Raw genomic sequence first — 22665 nt, 5'->3', positions numbered from 1 at the left:
TCACAGCCATTGTCCCCTACGCCACGTCACGCCACCACCAGCCCGCCACGCACTCCCAGCCCCATTCTCTCGCCCTCCTCTTCAGCTGCCCTGTCTCCTGAGTCTTCAGAGTCGCCTTCACCACCTCGGAAGGGAAGTAGACCTTCAACTTTACGTAGTAGAGGTTTCCGTAGGCCCAGTGTTCGTGGTAGTAGAGCTAGAACTTTGTCCCCTAGTGTAAGGCTAGCTTGTAAGGAAACTCGCACTAGGCAACTCGCCAGTCACGCCACCGCGAGTGACCTTGAACCCTCGGATAATCTCCCCACCACCACCACCACTACACCAACACGACCTAGGACAGCCTCTGCCTCACGCACTGTCTCACCGCCTGCCTCACCCACTCCCACACGACCTGCCTCACCCCCCCCCGCCCCAGCACCTCCCAGCCTAGGCAGGGCACTCTTGATGCCTTCGTGTGGTCAGAGGGCTCAGATATTGTGCCGGAAGAACTGCCCTTTGATGACAGTGGGTGTGGAGTTCAGGCTGACTTCCCTGTCCAAGAGGATGGTGAATGCTTGGACTACCTGTTGGCCTTCCTTGACAACGAGGTAATGGAGCAGATTTGTACCGAGACGAACAGGTACGAAAGGCAATCTGCTGCAGTTCGTGAAGAAGAAGGTGAAGCTGCAACGCCATCCACGTCGCGGATGGCAGCATGGGTGCCTCTAACGATCAGGGAACTCTCTGTATTTATTGGATTGATGTTATTGATGCCCCACAATTGGAAACATAAGCTGGAGGAATACTGGAGTTCAGACGATCTTTGCCCAACACCAATCTTCATTAAATACATGAGCCGCGATCGTTTTAGGCAGCTCATGACTTACCTTCACTTCGCGAACGATGATGAGCCTTCCCGAACTGACCCACTATGGAAAGTGAGGGGAATCCTGAATTTGACCAAGGATAAGTTTACGAGGTTCCTGCGCCCTTTCAAGAAAGTGGTGATTGACGAGTCTTTGGTTTTGTTCAGGGGCCGTCTTCGGTTTGTGCAGTATATTCCAAGCAAACGCCACTGCTTTGGAATCAAGTTTTGTGCTGTGCGACTGCAAGACTGGGTTCATCTTAGACTTCGTGATTTACACCGCCAGCAATGTCGATTTGGACAAGACTGACCCCCTTGGATTCTCTGGTTCTGTGGTGAAAGTGCTTTTGGAAAAGTACTTTGGCGAGAATCATGTCCTGTATACGGAGAATTACTATACAGCTCCTAAACTCGCCAAGTACCTTTCTGAACATGGCGTCGGATCCTGTGGCACTGTCAGGAGCAATAGGGCACACTACCCTGCCTTCCCGAGGCTGAAAAATCAAAGCGGGAGACGTGCACCTGAAGAAAACTGACAAGATGCTTGCGATCAGGTGGCACGATAAGAGAGTCGTGAATGTGCTCACCACAGTACACAAGGGGGAAATGCTGGCCACAGGGAAGGTCGACAGAAGGACTGGCAAGCCTGTGATGAAGCCTGATGCTGTCATTGACTACAACGTCAATATGCGGCTGGTGGACAAGTCTGACATGATGATCGGAGAGATAGACTGCCTGAGGAAGAATCGTCGTTGGTACAGGAAGGTGTTCTTGCACTTGATTGATGTGTGCATGCTGAACGCCTTCATCCTGTATAAAATCAAGAACAGGAAGCCAGCAAACTACTCTCTCCGAAGATTTTCTAAGACTTGTGTCTACCAGCTGCTTCAGCATTATGGCCAGGTACTTGCAACAGGTCCCAAACGCCACCCTCAGACACCTCCAGACCGCCTACAGTGTCAGGCCTACCTTCAGCGACACCGCCTGGAGCCACTGCCTGCCACTGCCAAGAGGGGAATAGCACTGAGGAGGTGCCATGTGTGCAGCCACACTACCAGGCAGGACAGAACCTTTAGGCGCACCTCCTTGCAGTGCAAAGAGTGCAAAATTCCCCTCTGTGCTTACCCGTGTTTCTTTGACTACCACAGCCTGACTAGATATTGAAAATAAGGGTAAGATTCTTGGAAATAATACTGAGAGTGACAGTGATACTAGTGTTTAGTTTTCTTTTACGTACTGACAGTGACAGTCTGATGAGTGTAAATTAGTGTATGTACTTGTAAAAGCACTGACAGTGACAGTGTTTTTTGGTGTAAATACAGTAGAACCTCTTTGGTCCGGACCCCTTTAATCCGGATTTCTGTTAATTCGGACAAAATTTAAAAATAATAAGCTCCAAAAATATGTTGAAAGTAATTATAAAGTCATTTTCAGTATTGGCGCGGAAAGCTATCGACATTCGTTTAGTCTCGGATCACGCTAGGTCGCAACATGGGTGCCTGTTTAAACACACGCTAACATTCGTTCCATCAACTTATATTTTTACGCTGTATTTCAAAAGTTAATCCTCTTTACCATGCCCCTTCATGCAAGTGTAGCTTCTGCAGTGAATAAAGGTGTTAAAAGGAGGAGTTTGCTTACATAAAAATAGGTCAGAATATTGTGCAGTGTTTAATGATTACTGTAGGTTATTTTTTGTACTTAAATGTGCTTTACTTGTACATCAAACATTAGCTTCTTGCCCATATGGGCATTATCAATATGCCAAAGATGACAGTGTATGTTTTGCCTACATAAGTTTTATTTTTATTCCAAATATTACAGTTACCGTATTTCGCGGCATGTAAGACGCAGCATTGTGAAAGACGCACCCTAATTCTGGCAGGGCAGTTCTGTGAAAAAAGTTTGCCCCAACCAAGACTGCAGTAAGGTTTCTTGATAAGAGCCATTACCACACAGATACACACTCACCTTTCAGAATCTATTCATTACTGATCATCAGCCTTTGGTTTCTTTTTTTATATACAAAGAATGGTACAGGAAAAGAAAACAATGCACCTTCTTGACAAAACGTGACTGATATGAGCCACTATCACTTAGATACAACACTCACCTTTCAGAATCTATTCAGTACTGCTCATCATCCTTTAGTTTCTTCTTTTATGTACAAAGAATGATACAGGAAAAGAGAAAACAAAACCCCGTCTTAACAAAACGTGACTCCAAACCACGAGGCCATCTCAACTTTGTTGATAAAAATGTATCAGTAAACTGATCTAAACACTGTTTTTAATATTTTATGAATTTAAAACCACAAATGAAGTCAGTAAACTCTATTCTTTCATTCACTGACGAAAACATAAAATACAATGAATGTTCACATCAGTTCATTTATCCTAAAAGAACCCCGTCATATTCCACACCTGTTACGGAATTTCCTCACACTGCCTTGATTCAAGCACAATATCAGACGACTACCATCATTAATCATGCACTCTAACTAACCTGTAATTACCTCCACAAATAATATAATAAGGTAGCACTTGTAAATACACAAATTACAATGTTTTACAACCAAAGTTCAATATAGCAAGGCTGCTTGGGAACAGGATAGACAGCTGTTTTTACTCTCTTCTCTCAGTATCACTCCCTTCACTGTCAGCTATGTTTGCCTTGCAGCATCAACAATTAAAAATGTATGCTTCACTGATCATAATTTACTATAAACATTCATTTCAAAACATACTATGGTGAAAACATCCATTGTTACACCTTAGTAACACTGCTGCCTCCCAGTCGCTAGACAGCAGTCTCTACCCCTTCCTCTCAGTATCACTTCCTCACTGTCAGCGATGTTTCCCTTGCAGCATCAACAGTTAAAAATACGTTCTTCACTGATCACAATTTACTAAAAACAGACATTCATCTCAAAACATATCGAGAATGGTGAAACTATCTCTTAGCAACACTGCTGCATCCCAAGCGCTAGAAACTGGCTCAACCCTCTTCTCCCAGTATCACTCCCTTACTGTCAGCTGTTTTCCTTGCAGCATCAACAATTAAAAATGCATATTTCTCTTACCAGAATTTGCTAAAAAAAGACATCCATCTCAAAACATTCGAGTACTGTGAAAACATCCATTTTTGGTCTTAACACTGCTGCCTCCTAGTCGCTATGGTACACACACGCACACATGTACACACCACATGCAACATTCGCTCACCTCTGAAACATTTACATCAGTCCGTTTTAGAGTACCCAGTGGCTTTATTATATGCCAAAAACATCAAAATGTATTTGGTTGTTCAATATAAATATCATCACTTAAGGACATGAAACATCTCAAACAATTTATTCATCCAAACATCGTCAGTGCAAGACTAAAGGTGTACAGCACCATTGATCCTAAATTTTCCATGGTTGCATCTGTCATGATCACCTAAAACCTATATTCACTTCATATTACTGACATGGTGAAAATTTCACTCGTCTTCAAATCCTGAGAATTCATCACTACTTCCCCGAGTCCTGAAGCATCACTGGAAGTCATCACCACGGTCATCATCACTGTTTCACTGTCACTTTCATACAGTAAATGGTCCTCAGTACCATCCATTGAATTGCTTATACCACACTTCATACGATTTTAACTTGGCAATCGTTTAACTGAGCACAGGCGATATTCAGACTTGGGGCATTTGATACAGCCCACATTAACCTCCTCAGTACATGTTTCCTGAACTGAATAAAATCATATGGCGAGCATGAATAAACTACCCTATAAAATACATTGCTGGGCTGAAGGGATTATAATAAGCGGATTATCAGTTCCCTAGCCTGACTCTTCCCACTTCTACTTCCTTAACTACACCCACACCAAACTCTCACCTACACCTTAGGATTCTGGTCGTTTCGGCCGTAACGTCCAAAATGGCAAACGATTTTACAACCTAACCTAACCTAACCTAACCTAACCTAACAAATTTGGACGTTACGGCCTAAATGATCCCCATTGCCGATCATGAGAGCTTTGCTTAGGCAGCAGAGATGCAGAGAGTGAACGTTGTCAATCATTCTGATCGCTTCGTCTGCTAAGAATACAGCAGAAATGGCGGACGCTGATATGAATGCCCGTCAGGCACTGCTATTTCAGATATTGCATCTGTTATGCTACTCAGTGAATTTTATCCTATTTTCATAACAAAATACTGTAATTGGGTGTGCCCTGAGTTGCATAGACATTGCTAAAGTACTTCACTTAGCTGAAAAAGTGAAGCTGTAACTTCGTTAGCTTGCTAGAGTAGGGTGTGCGCTAGACACTAAACTGCTAAGTTGCTAAACCGCTAAACCCCTTGACGGTATTGGCCAGTTGAGCTGAAAACAATCCCGTGAATGCTTTGTGTTCTTGAACTTGCATGTTTTAATATCTGCTGCATATATACACTCACAATATATCACACAAGTAACTGACCTAATTAGGGTTACTGAATTTCCATACGTGACGAAAGTCTGTTTTGGTGACTTGGCAGTTTCACTAGCCAGCATCTCTCCAGCATGATTGCTTTGCTAGTTAGTGAATGGATGGCAAACAAATAGTTATGATTGCCTTTCAGAAGGTTAGCAGACAGTTCACCAGTGAGCACGTTAGCTTGCTAGAGTAGGGTGTACGCTAGACACTAAACTGCTAAGTTGCTAAACCGCTAAACCCCTTGCCGGTATTGGCCAGTTGAGCTGAAAACAAACCGTGAATGCTTTGTGTTTTTGAACTTGCGTGTTTTAATATCTGCTGCATATATACACTCACAAAATGTCACAAAATTAACTGACCTAATTAGGGTTACTGTATTTCCATACGTGACGAAAGTCTGTTTTGATGACTTGGCAGTTTCACTAGCCAGCATCTCTCCAGTATGATTGCTTTGCTCGCTGGTGAATGGATGGCAAGCAAAGTGGTCATGATTGCCTTTCAGAAGGTTAGCAGACAGTTCACTAGTGATCATGTACGTTAGCTTGCTGGAATAGTGCGGATGCTAAACTGTTAAATTGCTAAACCGCCAAATATCTTCACGATGTTAGCCAGTTGAGCTGTAAACAAACCCGCGAAAGTTTTATGTGTTTCTGATCTCGGGTGTTTCTTAAATCTGCTGCATATACACACTAGTGTATATTATTTTTAAAAATAAAATTAAGTCTGCATACTGTAGAAAACACCTGTGGTTGCTATGCATTGAGATGATCATCTTTATAAGAGTTTATTCTCAGTGAAGCCTAACCTGCCTTAGTCTAACGTGCAGGACGCATGGGGATATTTTAAAGGTAACTTTGAGACAAAAAATGCGTCTTATATGCCGCGAAATACGGTAATTAATTAATTTATTTTTTTGCCTACATGGGCCTTAGTCACTTACTACAATTTAAAATGTAGGCTAGTTTCCTGTCATGGCCTTACCTGTAAATTATGCAATACAAAACTATCGTACATGATTAGTATGGTTATTTTAGTATCCTTTCATCTTTTGCAGTTACATAGGGTTGACATATGCCACATATGTTAATAATTAACAAACATACCATATGTAGATAGTTTTTGGTATGAACTGGAGATTACCTTGATGGTCTGGACATTCTGCTAATTCGGACAACCCTTCCCCCCATATAGTCCGAATGAGAGAGGTTCTACTGTAAGTGTACATAGTAATAATATAAGTATTGCGAGTGACAGTCACTCCAGTGTAAGAAGTTGAAAGCATATGTTCCTATTCTATGTTCTGACAGTGACAGTTTGTTGTGTAGAAAATATTATTTTTATAACAATGGACAGTGACACTGATGAATAAGGCAAAAAACGGACAGCTACAGTGAAAGTGAGCGATAGAAATGAAGTGCGAGTGGCCGACCGGAGCGAGAATAAAGTGCCTGCCGTAAGGCTGAATAAACTCGCGCCGCGGTGGTCTTCCTCATTCCCGCTTCACAATACTGGCAGTGACAGTGATTTTTATGGCCGTAATAGTGACAAGCGAACGTTTGCGAAGTACTATGATGGAAAATAATGTAGTATACGTGTTTTTAGCCGTGAAAAGGCAAATGTGACAATAGTGACGGGAAGATCGCCGCCGCGCTGCATGTCGGCCGTGCACTCCGTTCATTTTAGCCTTATTTTCAGTGCTTATTGTACAAATACGGATTCCAAACAACCTGTACGTTGTTGTATAAAGTGTACTGTGACAGATTGAGGCTGTGGTAGAAAGAAAACCGGGTTTCTGAAGGTGTGAAAGTGAAGACTTTGTTACCCAACTTTGCAAGTCTTCACAAGTCCTTTGGTAGTCCACGAAGGCTCAACATGTGTCTCAGGAGAAAGCTGAATTTAAGTACTCATTCATTCATTCATTGCCAGATGCCATGTATCCCAAACAGGGTGGTCAAGGGCTTAGAGTTAATTGTTTTACAGGGAGGGGCACTAATCCTCCACCAACCCCACTTAACATGTAGGGAGTTATGCCAACAGCATCTGGTGTTCCCAGGTGGTCACCCATCCAAGTACTAGCCATAAAAATTTTAATGCTCTAGGGTTAATCTCTGATTTTTGGCAAATATTTTCCCACAGGTACTCAGACCCCGCTACAACCCCGCCACAGCGGGGGGATCAAACACACGTACACAGCCGCGTTTAAGGGGTTAATCAAATGGTATAATATATATACAATATTATTCTATATATTATACCATTTGATTATTGTAGTGAAGGTATAACACAGTACAGTACAGCAATGGTAGTTAAAACAGTTTAAAAACTGTTCATGTGATCTGGACTATAGTCTCACCAATCTAAAACCAAGGTTTGGGTGGGGTCTGGCGCTGATTGCAGCCATGCAATACTTCCTAAACGAGCGATGAGTATATTCTGTTATATATGTAATAGGCATCACAGATAGGTACACACATACTAATACAATATAAACGTAAGTATTCTAGCATATCAAAGGAAGGTAAACTTGTAATGCATATGGCTCTTGTACATCAATAAAGAAACGTGGCATACATATTTTACAGTGTTGCTGAAAAAAGTGTAGTTACTTTTACCGACTTTCACGGTAGTTCTAAGTTGGGTAAGTAATGTAACAATTACGTTTATAATATAATTTGAAGGAATCAGTAGAACATACGCTATTTTCTTAATAGAAATAAATAAGTTAAAACACTCACGAGCGGCAACATCCAGGCCCAGACTAGGAATCATAAATAATATATAAGAGAGAGAGAATGCGATTTTTAAATTCATTATTTTGGTTATATATATAACTTAAATTAGTTTTTCTTTACACACACACACACACACACACACACACACACACACACACACAGAAGTGGGTGAAGTCATGTCAGGCCAGGTGGCGAGATGTGAGTGGCGAGCTCTAACGGTGTCAGGTCAGCCACTAGCCAATCAGAGTATAGGAAACAAGGCAACGATGTACGCCGGGAAATCCCCGGCTGGACTCCACCCAAACCTTGGTTTTAGATTGGTGAGACTATAATGTCTGATATATCGGAAAAAGTCCGGGTTAGCAGGGGGAAGTCCAGATGTCGCTTTTATCATTCATTCATTGCCAGACGCCATGTATCCCAGACGGGGTGGCCAAGGGCTTGGAGTTAATTGTTTTACAGGGAGGGGCACTAATCCTCCACCAACCCCACTTGACACGTAGGGATGCCAACAGCATCTGGCGTTCCCAGGCGGTCACCCATCCAAGTACTAACCAGACCCAACGTTGTTTTTTTTTTTTTTTTTTTGTTCCCTAGATAGGTTAGAAATGAGAAAACATGGAGAACATCCATAAAAGTACAGTAAGACCTCACTATAACAGACTAATTGGGGCCCAAACCACTCCGAAAAATGCGAAATTATGATGAAAGCGTAAGTAACACTTTCATCATAATTTTGCATTTTTTGGAGTGGTTTGGGCCCCAGTTAGTCCGTTATAGTGAGGTCTTACTGTACTTTTATGGATGTTCTCCATGTTTTCTTGTTTCTAACCTATCTAGGGGAAAAAAAAAAAAAAAAGTTGAAAATTGTCCAGCACCATGGCTCCATGAGGGTCCAAAGTCTGCCGGCACACTGCAGGTTAAGTGTCTTGGCAAACTTAACCTTTATGTAAGACTCCTGCCTCCTTCCATTGGAAAAAAAAAAAACTCTGTTTCATGCTGAATATATATTTTTTTTTTTTTCCCAACTCTGGGCAGAGGCTTCAGGGCCTATTTCCAAGTCCCAATAGTCTTCCTTGGGGCCCAGTAGTCCGCCTACATTTCCACATGTCACCACTTTGGTGCTAACACCCACCATCCATGTTGAATACATGCTATTGCTGTCTCATACAGGATTGGTATACTGGTATCAGTGGGGGTAATTTTATGACATGTAGGTGGGTCATCTGGTAGATCAGGAAAGTCTGCTTTTATAAAATTCAAATCCTTAAACTGTTCCCTGCCCCAGCCGGGATTCGAACCTGGGTCCGTTAGGACTGCATGCCGCCTCTCTATCGATTCTGGCACCGCCTCCCCCAACATAACAGTATGAGGTATCGTAGCTAACCTTCCTTAGTGATTTTCTTTTGCATATTACAACTTGACATACTGTTGCATGCTGATTATATGCCTTCAGTGTTGACATCAGTAACATAAATGAAGATATTATGGTGCAATGTGCAGTATAAATTATTAAGGAAAAGGGTTACAAACTCACCAGTGACACTCTGGAAAAAAGAGAAGAAGGAAGCCCTAATGGTAATGTACATTTTTTTTTCTTTCCTTTTTTTTCCCAGTTGATGGAACTGGACCACTCATGAGCTTGTTGCTAGTTTCCATTTTATGTCATATATTCCTCTTTTTCTTTAATTTATTGATAATGATGATGATGTTTCAGTGATCCCGCGCTCTACAAAAAGGAAACAGGCAGAGCTGGAGACAGAACAGTCAGCTGGCAAGAAGCTGTTGCTGTAACCCTCCACTTCAAATACGAGAGCTGTGCCCATTGAGCAGCAGCTCTGGGAGAGTGGGCAGCAGCTCTGAGGATTGGTTGGGGTTTGTAGATCCATGTGTCTTACTCCCATCAGATGAAAGCAAACAAGTTATAGTAACCAAGGAGATTCATTCCTATAGTACCTCATAACCAAGGCTCATTGACTTTCATACAACCACAACTTGAAGGTGTACTTGTGGCCAAATTGCCTCACATGAAAACAATAGACCATAATTCTTCCCTTCATTTATTTGTTCATTTATTTAGTGACATATGAAAAATTTGAATATATAGTTCTAAAATTTTTCTAGTTCTCGGTGCCCTACCTCACCTTAGATGATGATCATTATGATTTTTTTTTTTTTTTTTTTCCAGCTCAGCCTGTATGGCATGACTCAGGGCCAGTGAGCCATTTGGTTTGTTTTCAAACCAAGTTTCCAGCAGGCCCCACCTTTGCTGAGTTCAGCAATGGGGACATTGGTTGAGTCAGCACAGGTATGTTTTCTTTTGCTTTGTGTGTGTGTGTGTGTGTGTGTGTGTGTACCTAATTGTGATGTACAGGAAATGAGCTACACTCGTGGGGTGCCGTCGCTGTTTCTCAATAAGTCAAATTTAGCTTTAAACTTGTTTAAGTTTTTAGACTGGACGATCTCTTTGTCCAGGCTATTCCACAGGTCTATACATCTATAAGGAAAATTATTTTCTTGATATCCTTCAAGCAGCTTGGCTTCTTTAGTTTCATTCCGTGCCCTCTTGTTACTCTCTTATCCCATACAAACAGATCTTCTTTGTCAATTTTATCTACTCCCACCATGGTCCTGAACAATGCAATCATGTCGCCTCTCTTTCTTCTTTCCTCTAAGGAAGGCAAATCCAGTTTTTCCAGCCTGTCTCTGTATGACAGGTCTGCCAGACTGGGGACCATCTTGGTTGCTGTTCTTTGTATTCTCTCAATCTTGTTTATATCTTTCTTTTTGTGTGGGCACCACACTACTGCTGCATATTCTAACCTGGGGTGGATCATTGCCACTATCAATTTTTTCATCATCTCATCCATGTAATGAAATGCTACTCATATGTTAGTCAGGAGTTTATGTCTGTCTAACTGTCTTGTTAATGTGTTTTTCAGGTGACATTAGTCTCTTGGGTACCTTGTTGAAGGCTTTTTCCAAATGTAAATACTGTACCCACAATCCACCCAACCATCTCTCTCCTGTACCACGTCAATCACTCTTGAGTAAAAGCTCAACAAGTTGGATACTCATGACCTTCCACTTCTGAATCCAAACTGACTATCAGCCAAAATATTCATCTCCTTCAGATATTTTATCCATCTGTCTTTCAGAATTCTTTCACACAATTTTGCCACCATGCTGATTAGGGACTTTGGTCCATAATTCAGGAGTTCTTCCCTGTTTCCTCCCTTATAAATTGGTACCACATTTGCCCTCTTCCATTCTTGAGGCACTTTCCCCTCTTCCAGAGAACACACAATTAAACTGTGAATTTTATCCGCCAGTTGTTCTCTGCATTCCTTCAGTACCTAATTAGAAATTCCATCTGATCCTGGGGCTTTCCTTACATCTTGAGTTTCTAGTAATTTTTACACTTCCTTTACTTCCACTTTTATATCTTTTATCACAACATGTCTAGTGTGTGTGTGTGTGTGTGTGTGTGTGTGTGTGTGTGTGTGTGCATTAATTATTTTTAGTGATGGAGAGAGAGAGACGCTTCATATGGTAGCACTGAAATAACTAGACAGTTCCACTGCCTGGTTATGTTGCTCTTCTCCTGCCCTGTCCTGTGACTGGAGTCCTGTAAGCCAAAGGTGTCTTTCCCCTGCAGTGCACATTCCTCTATTTGGAGGATGGGGAAGGAGTTTAGGCATTGGAGCCAGGTGGTTATATCACTGCCACCACGTGAAGGTGTCCCTACCCAACTGTTCACAGATAAAGTTATTCAGTTTATGATAAAGGAGGAGAATATTCGCCGGCTCAAACGTACAGAAATGACAATGATTAGGTGGATGTGTAGTGCGTCCCTGCGTGCAAGGTCTGGGGGGGCTGGGTTTACGATGGACGAGTTGAGAGGTAGGATGGGACTGGAGTGTATTGGTGTTGTGATGAGGAGAGGTAGATTGAGATGGTTTGGACATGTGGAGAGGATGGGGGATGATAATTGGGTGAGGAAGGTGAGAAGTGTTAATATTGGGGGTGGGGTTACGAGGGGTAGACCGAGAAAGACATGGGACAAGGTCATTAAGTGTGACCTCAGGGTTAAGGCACTGAACAGGGAGGCTGCAATGGATCGTGCAGCGTGGAGAGCCGCCATTTGGTGACCAAGGCCGACACATGCAAGCATGTTGGAGCCTTCAAAAACAAATGAATAAACTTCATTAACTCCTTTATTACATACCATTTTCTTAAACCCATTTAACCCTACTGCTGTTTTTATATATTTTTCAATTCAGCTTATGGGAGACCTGTTCCTTTCACCGCTGTTGCTGGACAAGTGAATTCGGACTGGAAGATAAATTTTATATTGGCTGATAACCAAGTCACATGGAGAGACAGACTGACAAATGAGGAAGTGAAGGAGCGTTGTGGTGTGGACGTGGATGTGACAGGAAGCGTTAGGAGAAACACACTGAGGTGGTTTGGCCATGTGGAGAGGATGGAGAGTGAGCGACTAACTAAGAGAGTGTATGTGAGTGAGGTGGAGGGGGGCAGAAGGAGAGGGAGGCCAAAGATGAGATGGAGAGATGGAGTGGAGAGGTATATGAGAGAGGGATGTGTGAGCTGGGAGTAGGGCAGTGAAATGGCCGGGGACAGGGCGACATGGGGGCGATTTGTTTGTGGCCACCCCATATGGGATTATGGTTTCCGGCAATAGATGGATAGATAGATAGATAGGTAACCAAGGAGAGTCATTCCCACCTCACAACTAAAGTTCATGGAGATTTACACAGCCATGGCTTTTAGTTCCATCATATGAACACACACAAGCTGTAACTTGATATGAACGGATCATCAATTTGGCTCTCTTTTGTATTGTTTTTATTTTTTCTTGGAAGGAACCGTTTGTGGGCTCCTGGCCTTTGGTTCCTTCTTTCTTGTCTAAAAAAAAAAAAAAAAAACTATCTTTCCCTAATTGACAGTTCACCTGTACCGTTGACATGGAATACCTGACTGAGGTGTACCGTGCCGCCAGAGTCCTCCACCTCCCAGTGACGGTCCTTTATTTGTGTTTGAGGAACCAGACCCACGAGCCGGCTGATGATCCACACATCGGAGAAATTAAGGTGTGTTATTTGGCATCTGTTACATCAACTTACCCATTTACACCTATTTTCAGTACCATTTGTGCTTCATTTATACATAATTTACATTTACTTACCCCCATTTAATTATTAGCATCTTCATTTACACCTAGTGACAGTATCTATCTATCTGTCTATTGCCAGATGCCTTAATCCCGTAAGGGGTGGCCACAAACAAATTGCCTCCATGTCACCCTGTCCCCTGCCATTTCACTGCCCTGCTCCCAACACACACACCCCTCTCTGATATACCTCTCCACTCCATCCCTCCATCTCATCCTTGGCATCCCCCTCCCTTTCACTCCTCCACCTCACTCACATGCACTCTCCTCCTCAGTCTCTCACTCTCCATCCCCTCCACATTAGAAAATGACCAGTGGTGCTTGTGTTTTGTCCCAGGTCCATCAGAAAAGCATATACGCAACCCAGCGCACTAAACTGATGATGTTTTGCTACAAAGAAGGACTGAGGCTCGTTGTGCACACCTTCAACTTGCTGCCCACCCAGTCCATCAGTGGCTTGTGGATGTCACCCCTGTGTCCTGCCCTGGGTGAGCTTGTTATTATTACCGTGAACCGGGGTGAATTTGGACACGGGGTGGCTTCGGACGAAATTTGCATAAAAAGATTAAATGCTACGCAGCTGCTAAACGAAGAAAGATATCGTATATCTTTAAACGGGATAATGTTGCATAGGTTTTGTAAAATGTTATGTATAATTATCTTTTTAAAATATTATGTTCCACTGGTGAATATATTGTAATAAAGACAATGCAATTTTTTGGTAAAAAAATGAATACAGGAAAACTTGGTCTGGTGTGAACAAATCATAACAAACCGCACGCTTATACACATTTAGAGGTTTACTTTAACGTCTAACTTGAAGATTGGAACAGAGAAAGGGTTAAAATCTGCATTTTAAATGTATGTAAACATGACATGAGTGAATGTGTACGCATTTTTGGGATTTAAAGGGGTGACTTCGGACAATGGATATTTAAAGGGTTGAGGTCAGACAGCATATCTAATTTGCTTTTTTTATATGTAATAAAACATATTTTGTACAATGTACATAGTCTGCATGCTTATCTTTGTTTTGCATTTATATAACAGATGAAGTGTGAGATGAACTAAGCCACAATGCCTCGAAATTACAAGAGAGTGAGTGTATCTACCAGTGATGGTAGAAGACACTATACGGTGGAACGCCGTGGCAGCCTTTTAGAGTGTGCTAGTGCAGACGTACGTGATGGAAAGTTAAGTGTCAGACAGGCTGCTAAGAAATATGATGTTTCTAAAAGTACTTTACATGACTATATGACAAAGAAACATGTAAAAAAACCAGGTGGACAAACTGTCTTTACTCCAGAAGAAGAACTACATATTGTGAACTGAGTCATTACACTGGGAGAATGGGGTCTGCCTATTGACACTTTTGAACTGTGAATGTTAATAAAGTGCTACTTAGACGAACGTGGGATTACTGTGAAACGCTTCAAGAACAATCTTCCTGGAACTGATTGGAGTTCGTGTTTTCTGTTGCGCCACAAAAACAAATTGGCTCAGAGGATATCTCAAAATATTAAAGTTGCACGTGCTAAAGTTGGTCCAATTGAAATCAATCAATATGTTGATAATCTTGACAAAACACTGAAAGATGTGCCTCCTAGTAACATCATTAACTATGATGAAACCAATCTCTCTGATGACCCAGGAAACAAGAAAATCTTAGTTCGCCGAGGTACCAGATATCCAGAGAGGGTAATGAACCACACAAAATCCAACATCTCCATCATGTTCTCTTTGTTCCGGGTCTGGAAAGATGCTTCCACCTTATGTGGTGTACAAGGCAGTAAACTTGTATGACACTTGGACAGAAGGTGGCCCTTCAAATGTGCGATACAACAGGACAGAGAGCGGGTGGTTCGACAGTAATACGTTTGAGGACTGGTTCTTTAAAGTTGGATTACCTCATGCAAAACGTCAGGATGGCAAAGTAGTGTTCATAGGGGATAATTAAGCTAGCCACCTTTCTCTGTCTGTTGTGGAAGCTTGTGAGGAGCACAACATTGATTTTGTTTTATTGCCCCCCAATTCTACACATCTCACCCAACCCTTAGATGTTGCTGTCTTCCGTGCAGTGAAAACTCATTGGCGTAAAATTCTAAGTGAATTCAAAACATCAAGTATTGGAAGAAGAAGTGTGTCCCTTCCAAAATCAGAGTTCCTAAAGCTTCTAGGACAACTGCTCAATAGAATAAGCGATAATATTATGAAGAATATCATGAATGGCTTTCGCAAGTGTGGGATAACGCCACTTAACCAACAGGAGGTACTAGCTCGTCTACCACAACACACTGATTCCGGTACTGATACCGGTACCACTGTTACTTCAGAGATTAACACTGATACCGGTACCAGTACCAATGCCTCATCTCAAGCATCTACCTCGGGTTATGCAACAACCCCACATGTACCTGCAAGAAATTCAAGTGCCAGTATTACCACCGGTAGTGATTTTGCATCACATTTTGATGAGTCACTGGTCAGTGTTCTATCGGAAATGCGATATGGAAAGAAGCAATCATGCCAGAGGAAGAGGAAACTAAAAGTGCCTGCAGGCAAGAGTGTAACAGCTAAGTGACTAAGGGAAATGAGAGAAGAGGGAACTGTAAGCACAGATTCTGAGTCATCCAATACTGGTACCGGTACTGCTACAATACTTAGTGAAGTAGAGCGCCCTATCATAGATATGGATGGTGAGGACCTGCAAATACAGCCAGTGAATCAAGCAGAAGAAGATTCTCCTGAAGCAGCAGGGGCAAGTAATGATGGGACACTTGAGACACAAGAATTAGAGGCAAGTACCAGCACTGATGGGACAGCTATGACGCAAGCAACAGTAACAAGTACTGGTACCGGTACTGGTACCAGAACTACAACTGAGACAGCAGAGACAGATGTAGGCCCAACACGTAATCCTAAGCTACATGACTGGGTGATTGTACAACTTTCAGATGAGACAGGAAAGAGGAGGAAGTATTTTGTTGCTATTGTCATTGATGTACAAACATTGAAAGTTAGGTTCTTAAAACATGTAAGAGGTACAAAGAATGTGTTTGTAACTTCTAATGTTCCAGGTGATGAAATGTGTGCCATAGACGAGTCAGACATAGTAATGTACTTACAGGAGCCAATCCTGGACAAACGAGAACGTATGATTTTTGATCTAGATGTTACCTCATGGCCACAGTAAGTCATTGTGTGATCTCTTAGAATTCCAGTTGTTCACTTTGTTGTAATATTTCTAGTTATTGTGCCTTATTCTTGTCATATTTCTAGTCTGTTCTTGAAAAAGGAGAAGATATGATTTTCAATCTTTATGTTAATTCATGGCCACAGTAAGTCACTGTGATCTCACAGAATGGCATTCGTTCTGTACCGGGTATTTATGTCACATTTCTAGTCTGAGAAGAGATATTATTTAGTTTAATTGGTTTTGTGCAATGTGAGAACACATATTATTTAAGTTACCATATGGTACCGGTATGATATCCTTATAGTTTGTGTCCACTCCCTCCTCTTGTTCCTCATCTACTTCCCCCTTCCATTCCTAACTCCTCATGTTTCTCCTTCCCAAGCTCCTTCACTCTTTAGCTCTTTCCTTCCCTATCTTCTGTTCCTCCATTCCAAGTTCCCTTTAATTAGGCATTTAAATAGCCGGCACGCTTTAAACCATCCTGTCAGTCAGTCACAATCGTGCCTTTAAACCTGCGCATAGCGTGGGAATGTACTCCCTATAATGTATATGTATAATCAACTAAACTGGGGTTGTAAGTCAATGAAAAATTTATTTTTTCATCTATTTTTGCTATATATCACTGTACTATTTACTTGTAATTTTTCTGTATTTTTTTGTATTTTTTTCAGCAATTTTTTTAAAAGTCGCGCAGTGTCCGAAGACCCCCCAGAACTGTCCAAACATTCAGCTGAGCTACTAGGGGCCCATTTCAGTGCATTTCTAATGAGTGTCCGGGGTCACCCCAAGGCTGTCCGAAGTCTCCCCAGTCCGGGGTGACCTCGGACACCTATAAAATATTTTACTACGTCTAGATGGAGATACTGAGATTATCAAGCTGTTAGATACCTACAGGTTATTGGCTCACGTACGTATGTAATACTTAACATCAGTATTTTGGCCAAAATAAATTGTGTCAGGATGAAAAAAACTTCAAAATCGTCCGAAGTCACCCCGGTTCACGGTATTCCCCTTGTTCTTATCATTCCTGTTATTATTAGTATTTATTGTTATGATGATGATGATTATGATTATTATTACTATTATTATTATTATTATTTAGTGGTGGGTGGGGGCGCTCACCATCCACCCAATCGATGTAGTGCTGCTGTTGGGTGCCTGCCCTTTCCTCTCCTCCATCCTTCTTTCCTTCCATCTTCTATCTTTCCTTCGTTCTTTCCTCTTCCTTCTGCCTACGGGTGACTTAACACTCCCTCTTCTATTTTTCTTTCCTTCATTCTTTCCTCTTCCTTCTGCCTGTGGGTGACTACACTGAGTGACAAGCCAAATGGTTTCCTGAACACCAGGAAACCATTTGCTGCGCTGGGTGGTAACCATATAACCAAATTTTTTGCGCCTGGTGGTTTAGTGGGTAATTATTGCACTCCAGTCGGATTGAGCCGGTGAAGGTTTATATCCAAGGGATGGTTGGGGTTTATTGCTCATGTAATGCCACTCAGGGATGAGTGAGGCTGGTCACTCTCATCTTAAATGTCAGGACCAATGGCCTAGCCCCAGGCTTCTACACTCCTCATGGGGCAATGTAGGATTGGATGATGGATGGATGGATTATTATTATTATTATTATTATTATTATTATTATTATCAGTATTCCATCCATCATGTAATCCTGTGTTGCCCCATGAGGAGGGTAGGAGCCCGGGGCTAGGCAAGTTGGTCCTGACATTTAAAATGAGAGCGACCAGCCTCACTCATCCCTGAGTGGCATTACATGAGCAATAGACCCCAACCACCCCTTGGATATAAACCTTCACCAGCTCAATCCGATTGGAGCGCTGTAATTACCCACTAAACCACCAGGCACCATAATATGGCTATATGGTTACCACCCAGCAGCAGCAGCAGTATCTTTGTCATCATTCTCTCTCTCTCTCTCTCTCTCTCTCTCTCTCTCTCTCTCTCTCTCTCTCTCACTCTCTCACTACTACCACCACAACAATAAACACACCCCCACATTATCTCAGAGGAAGGTACACCCAGAACATCTCTCTCTCTCTCTCTCTCTCTCTCTCTCTCTCTCTCTCTCTCTCACTACTACCACCACAACAATAAACACACCCCCACATTATCACAGAGGAAGGTACACCCAGAACATCTCTCTCTCACTTCCATTACTACTACTACTACTACAAGAACAGCAGTAAAAACACAGATGGGTAGTACAGGCAGAGGGACTGAATGGGTTGTTAGCTGTGTTTTGAAGGGTAGTGAAGCAGCGTGCAGTGTAGTGTGGCTGGGGCAGTGTGTAGTCTCTAGGAAGGGCAGTTGGAATAGAGAGAGAGAGAGAGAGATGAAATTATTTACCATCAGTGAGGCAGGAGGTAAGGATGTGTGGCCATATGGGAGAGACTGCATTATTAGAGAGATATAACCGGTTGTTGAATGAGGAGTTTGACTGGGACAGGGAAGGTTTGGAGCCAGCAGATCCAGTGTCTGGCCCTTGGCCTTTGATTGATACTGCTACTGTGAGTGAGGCAATAGGCAGGATGAGGGTGGGGAAGGCAGCAGGTGTGTCTGGGTTGACTGCCGAAATGTTGAAGGCCTCAGGCGATATAGGGGTGAGTTTAGTCACTGACCTGATAAATAGGATTATTTATGAGTGTGTTGTCCCAGATGATTGGCTGAAGAGTGTAATTGTAAATGTGTATAAAGGGAAGGGTGATGCCCTGGAAAGAGGAAATTATAGAGGTATAAAGCTTTTAGATCAGATAATGAAGGTAATGGAGAGAATTCTAGAAGGTATGATTAGAGAAAGAGTGAATATTGATGAGATGCAGTTTGGGTTTATGCCAGGTAGGGGGACCACTGATGCCATATTCATTGTTCGACAGCTTCAGGAAAAATATATGGGTAGGAGAAGGGATCTCTATTTTGTTTTTGTTGATTTGGAAAAGGCCTTTGACAGAGTCCTTAGAGAGGTGGTGAAGTGGGCAATGAGAAAGCTTGGCTTGGAGAAGTGGCTGGTTAGGGTGGTTATGGCCATGTATGTGGGTGCTCACACCCAGGTGAGAGTGAATGGAGATTTGAGTGATGAGTTTTTCGTGAATGTTGGTGTGCATCAGGGGTCAGTCTTGAGTCCCATGTTATTGATCATGGTACTTGAAGCCCTTTCACGTGACATTAGAAACGGACTCCCGTGGGAGTTGTTGTATGCTGATGATTTGGTGTTGATTGCAGAGAATGAAAGGGAGGCGGAGGAAAGGTTTAGGAAGTGGAGAGATGGTATGGGGCACAAGGGTTTAAGGGTAAATGCAGATAAAACAAAAGTGATGATATCTAGGGTTGGTGGCGGTACTGTCAAAGACGAGGGAGAATGGCCATGTGCAGTTTGCCACAAGGGCATGGGAAGTAATTCCATCTTGTGTGGTGTGTGTGATAAGTGGGTGCATAAGAGATGTAGTGGTATCAGAGGTAGACTGCGAGATAATGCTGATTTTATGTGTACGGCGTGCCGGGGTGAGCAGGTGGAGATTGTCAGATGTGAAAGGATTGAACTTGCTGGTGAATCTCTTGAGTGTGTGGAAGAGTTTTTTTATTTGGGAGACATGTTGTGTGCTGGAGGTGGGGCTGGAGCTAGCTCTGTGGCTAGGGTGAGAAGTGGTTGGAAGAAGTTCAGGGAGCTCTTGCCTCTCCTGACATTGAGAGGGCTCTCCCTACGTGCTAAGGGGTCTTTGTATGCAGCATGTGTTAGGAGTGTAATGCTGTATGGCAGTGAGACCTAGGCAGTGAAGGAGGAAGATATTCGCCGGCTCAGACGTACAGAAATGACAATGATTAGGTGGATGCAGTGCGTCCCTGCGTCCAAGGCCTGGAGGGGCTGGGTTTACAATGGAAGAGTTGAGAGGTAGGATGGGACTGGAGTGTATTGGTGTTGTGATGAGGAGAGGTAGACTGAGGTGGTTTGGACATGTGGAGAGGATGGGGGATGATAATTGGGTGAGGAAGGTGAGAAGTGTTAATATTGGGGGTGGGGTTATGAGGGGTAGACCGAGAAAGACATGGGACGAGGACATTAAGTGTGACCTTAGGGTTAAGGGACTGAACAGGAGGCTGCAATGCATCGTGCAGCGTGGAGAGCCGCCATTAGGTGACCAAGGCCAACACATGCAAGCATGTTGGAGCCTTTAAAAATGAATAATAAAAATAATAAAAAATAAGAGAGAAGGGGGGGGAGCTAGGAGGAAGAGGGCAAGAGAGAGACGGGGGAGAGGACATTACAATAAAATTAATGAGAAAAGTTAAAAATGGTGAGGGAAGAGGAAGAGAGGGGTGGGGGAGGTGGAAGGCAGAAATGGGGCACAGAGAGAGAGAGAGAGGAGAGAAAATTATTTACCATCAGTGAGGCAGGAGGTAAGGTTGTGTTGGAAAGAAATTGCATTATTATATTTCATTATTTTTCAGGTTAACATCAACTTCCCGAGTGAAGATAATGTGAGGAGTGGCATTGAGGGACGGCATGGAGGGCGTGGCCTGTTTCTATCTCGGGCAAAGTATGATGTCCAATTGTGGAGCCACAGTCTGTACCAGTAAGTATATCTGGTCATTGTTGTTGTGGCCAGGGGTTCATGTGGACACAAACCCAGTGGACTGCAGGATGTAGTGCCCATCTTGCTGCAGTCTGCCTTGTGGAGGGAGGCAGCTGTAGGACACTGGTTGGACATGGAGCCACCCACTTACATCAGTGCCACCATGTGAAGGTGTCCCTCCTTGCCACCATGCATAGTGGACATGTGGTGTTATCTAACCTATCTATCTATCTATAGCCCGACACCCTAATCCCACAAAGGGTGGCTGCAGACAAAACGCCTCCAAGTCACTCTGTCACCCACCATTTGACTGCCCTCCCCCCAGCTTACTCCCCCCTCCCTCATATACCTCTCAGCTTTGTCCCTCCACCTCATCCACGGTCTTCCCCTCCCTCTCCCTCCCTCCACTTCACCTACATACACGCTTTTAGTTAATGATGAAGGAAGTGTATTTAGAGTGAAGATTCAGTGTGGCAGTAGCTGGTTGGCTTCATCTGACAGTGTTTTATAGCCCTTTTCAGCTCAGTTGATGGTTAATTGGATCAGTAACCAAGGACACTCATTCATACCTCATATCATAGGCTCAGTGATTTTCCTACAACCATGTCATAGTATTTATGTTGCCAGAATAGCCCAGCACTGCCAATTGAACACAAACCAACTGTAGTAACCAGTGACACTCCTTCCTGCCTCAGGATTACACTTCATTGAATATCACACAACATGACTTACACTGGCCTGTCAAATACTACACTATTTAAGCTCCAAAATCATTATTAGCATAGCAACATAATAGATATAATGGTTGCATGTATATAATAAATATAATATAGATGATATATTGCTGTAGTGAGCAGAGGAAAAATCTGATGAATTTTTCTTTCCAGCTTGTGGTGAAGTGACAAAAGAAACTAACTCATCACACGCCACATACCAAGACATGCCACCATCAGGCATGACACTTGCTGCTGAGTACTTCATCTTGACCTCCCATAATCTCTCCAAGGCAGCATGAGGGGAGGTATCTGGTCAGGCCTGATTGACTATACTCAGTTATGAGGTTGGTGTGCTGCTCCTACCAAAATTACTGGTGAGTATATATGTATGTGTGTGTGTGTGTGTGTTTAAATAACTTATGTGTAATAATTTACTAACTCTACTAATTATACTGAAAACTTATTTTGATATTTTACACTTACACTGTAAGCTTATACTACCAGTGAAACTCATTCCTGCCTCATGATTAAAGTTAACTGAATTACACACATGAGGCTGTCAAATAGTACAGTGTTTAAGTTCCAAAAAAAGTCATAAGTAGCAAAAGCATTATCAGCATAGCAACATAATAGATATAGCAGTAGCATGTATATAATATAGATGATACAATCGGATACGTTTATTTGAAGCTACAGAACCTGGTGAATGTTTTTGGTGTATCTGATAGAGCCAGGATTTCAGGGGCTTGAATGATGAGTGAATGGAAGCTTGGCCCATTGGACTGGGCAAATTTGGGCTGTCTGGACATTGCTACTCCTCACCCTGCCCTAGGGTGGGAAAGAAGGTCTGGATGATGTTGATGATGATGATGATGATGATGATGATATGATAATGGTTGTAGTGAGTACAGGAAATATATGATGATTT

The 22665-nt window shown here is 42.7% G+C and overlaps 1 long non-coding RNA gene across 1 annotated transcript in view; it reads left to right on the top strand.

Moving 5' to 3' along the window:
• LOC145409189 (uncharacterized) overlaps positions 1–13096 on the top strand; it is a 28186-nt gene extending 15090 nt beyond the window's left edge. The window contains exons 2-4 of the long non-coding RNA XR_013899069.1: positions 9763–9920; positions 10234–10353; positions 13016–13096. This is a non-coding gene — a long non-coding RNA (uncharacterized LOC145409189). The remainder of the gene's footprint in view (positions 1–9762; positions 9921–10233; positions 10354–13015) is intronic.
• The last annotated feature ends 9569 nt before the right edge of the window (positions 13097–22665 follow it).

This window comes from Coenobita brevimanus, chromosome 80, assembly GCF_032717465.1.
Source record: "Coenobita brevimanus isolate Jiangsu-jjx chromosome 80, ASM3271746v2, whole genome shotgun sequence".
Taxonomy (NCBI): domain Eukaryota; kingdom Metazoa; phylum Arthropoda; class Malacostraca; order Decapoda; family Coenobitidae; genus Coenobita; species Coenobita brevimanus.
Note: the sequence above shows the minus strand (reverse complement) of the source record. Positions and strands in the feature narration are given on the sequence as shown.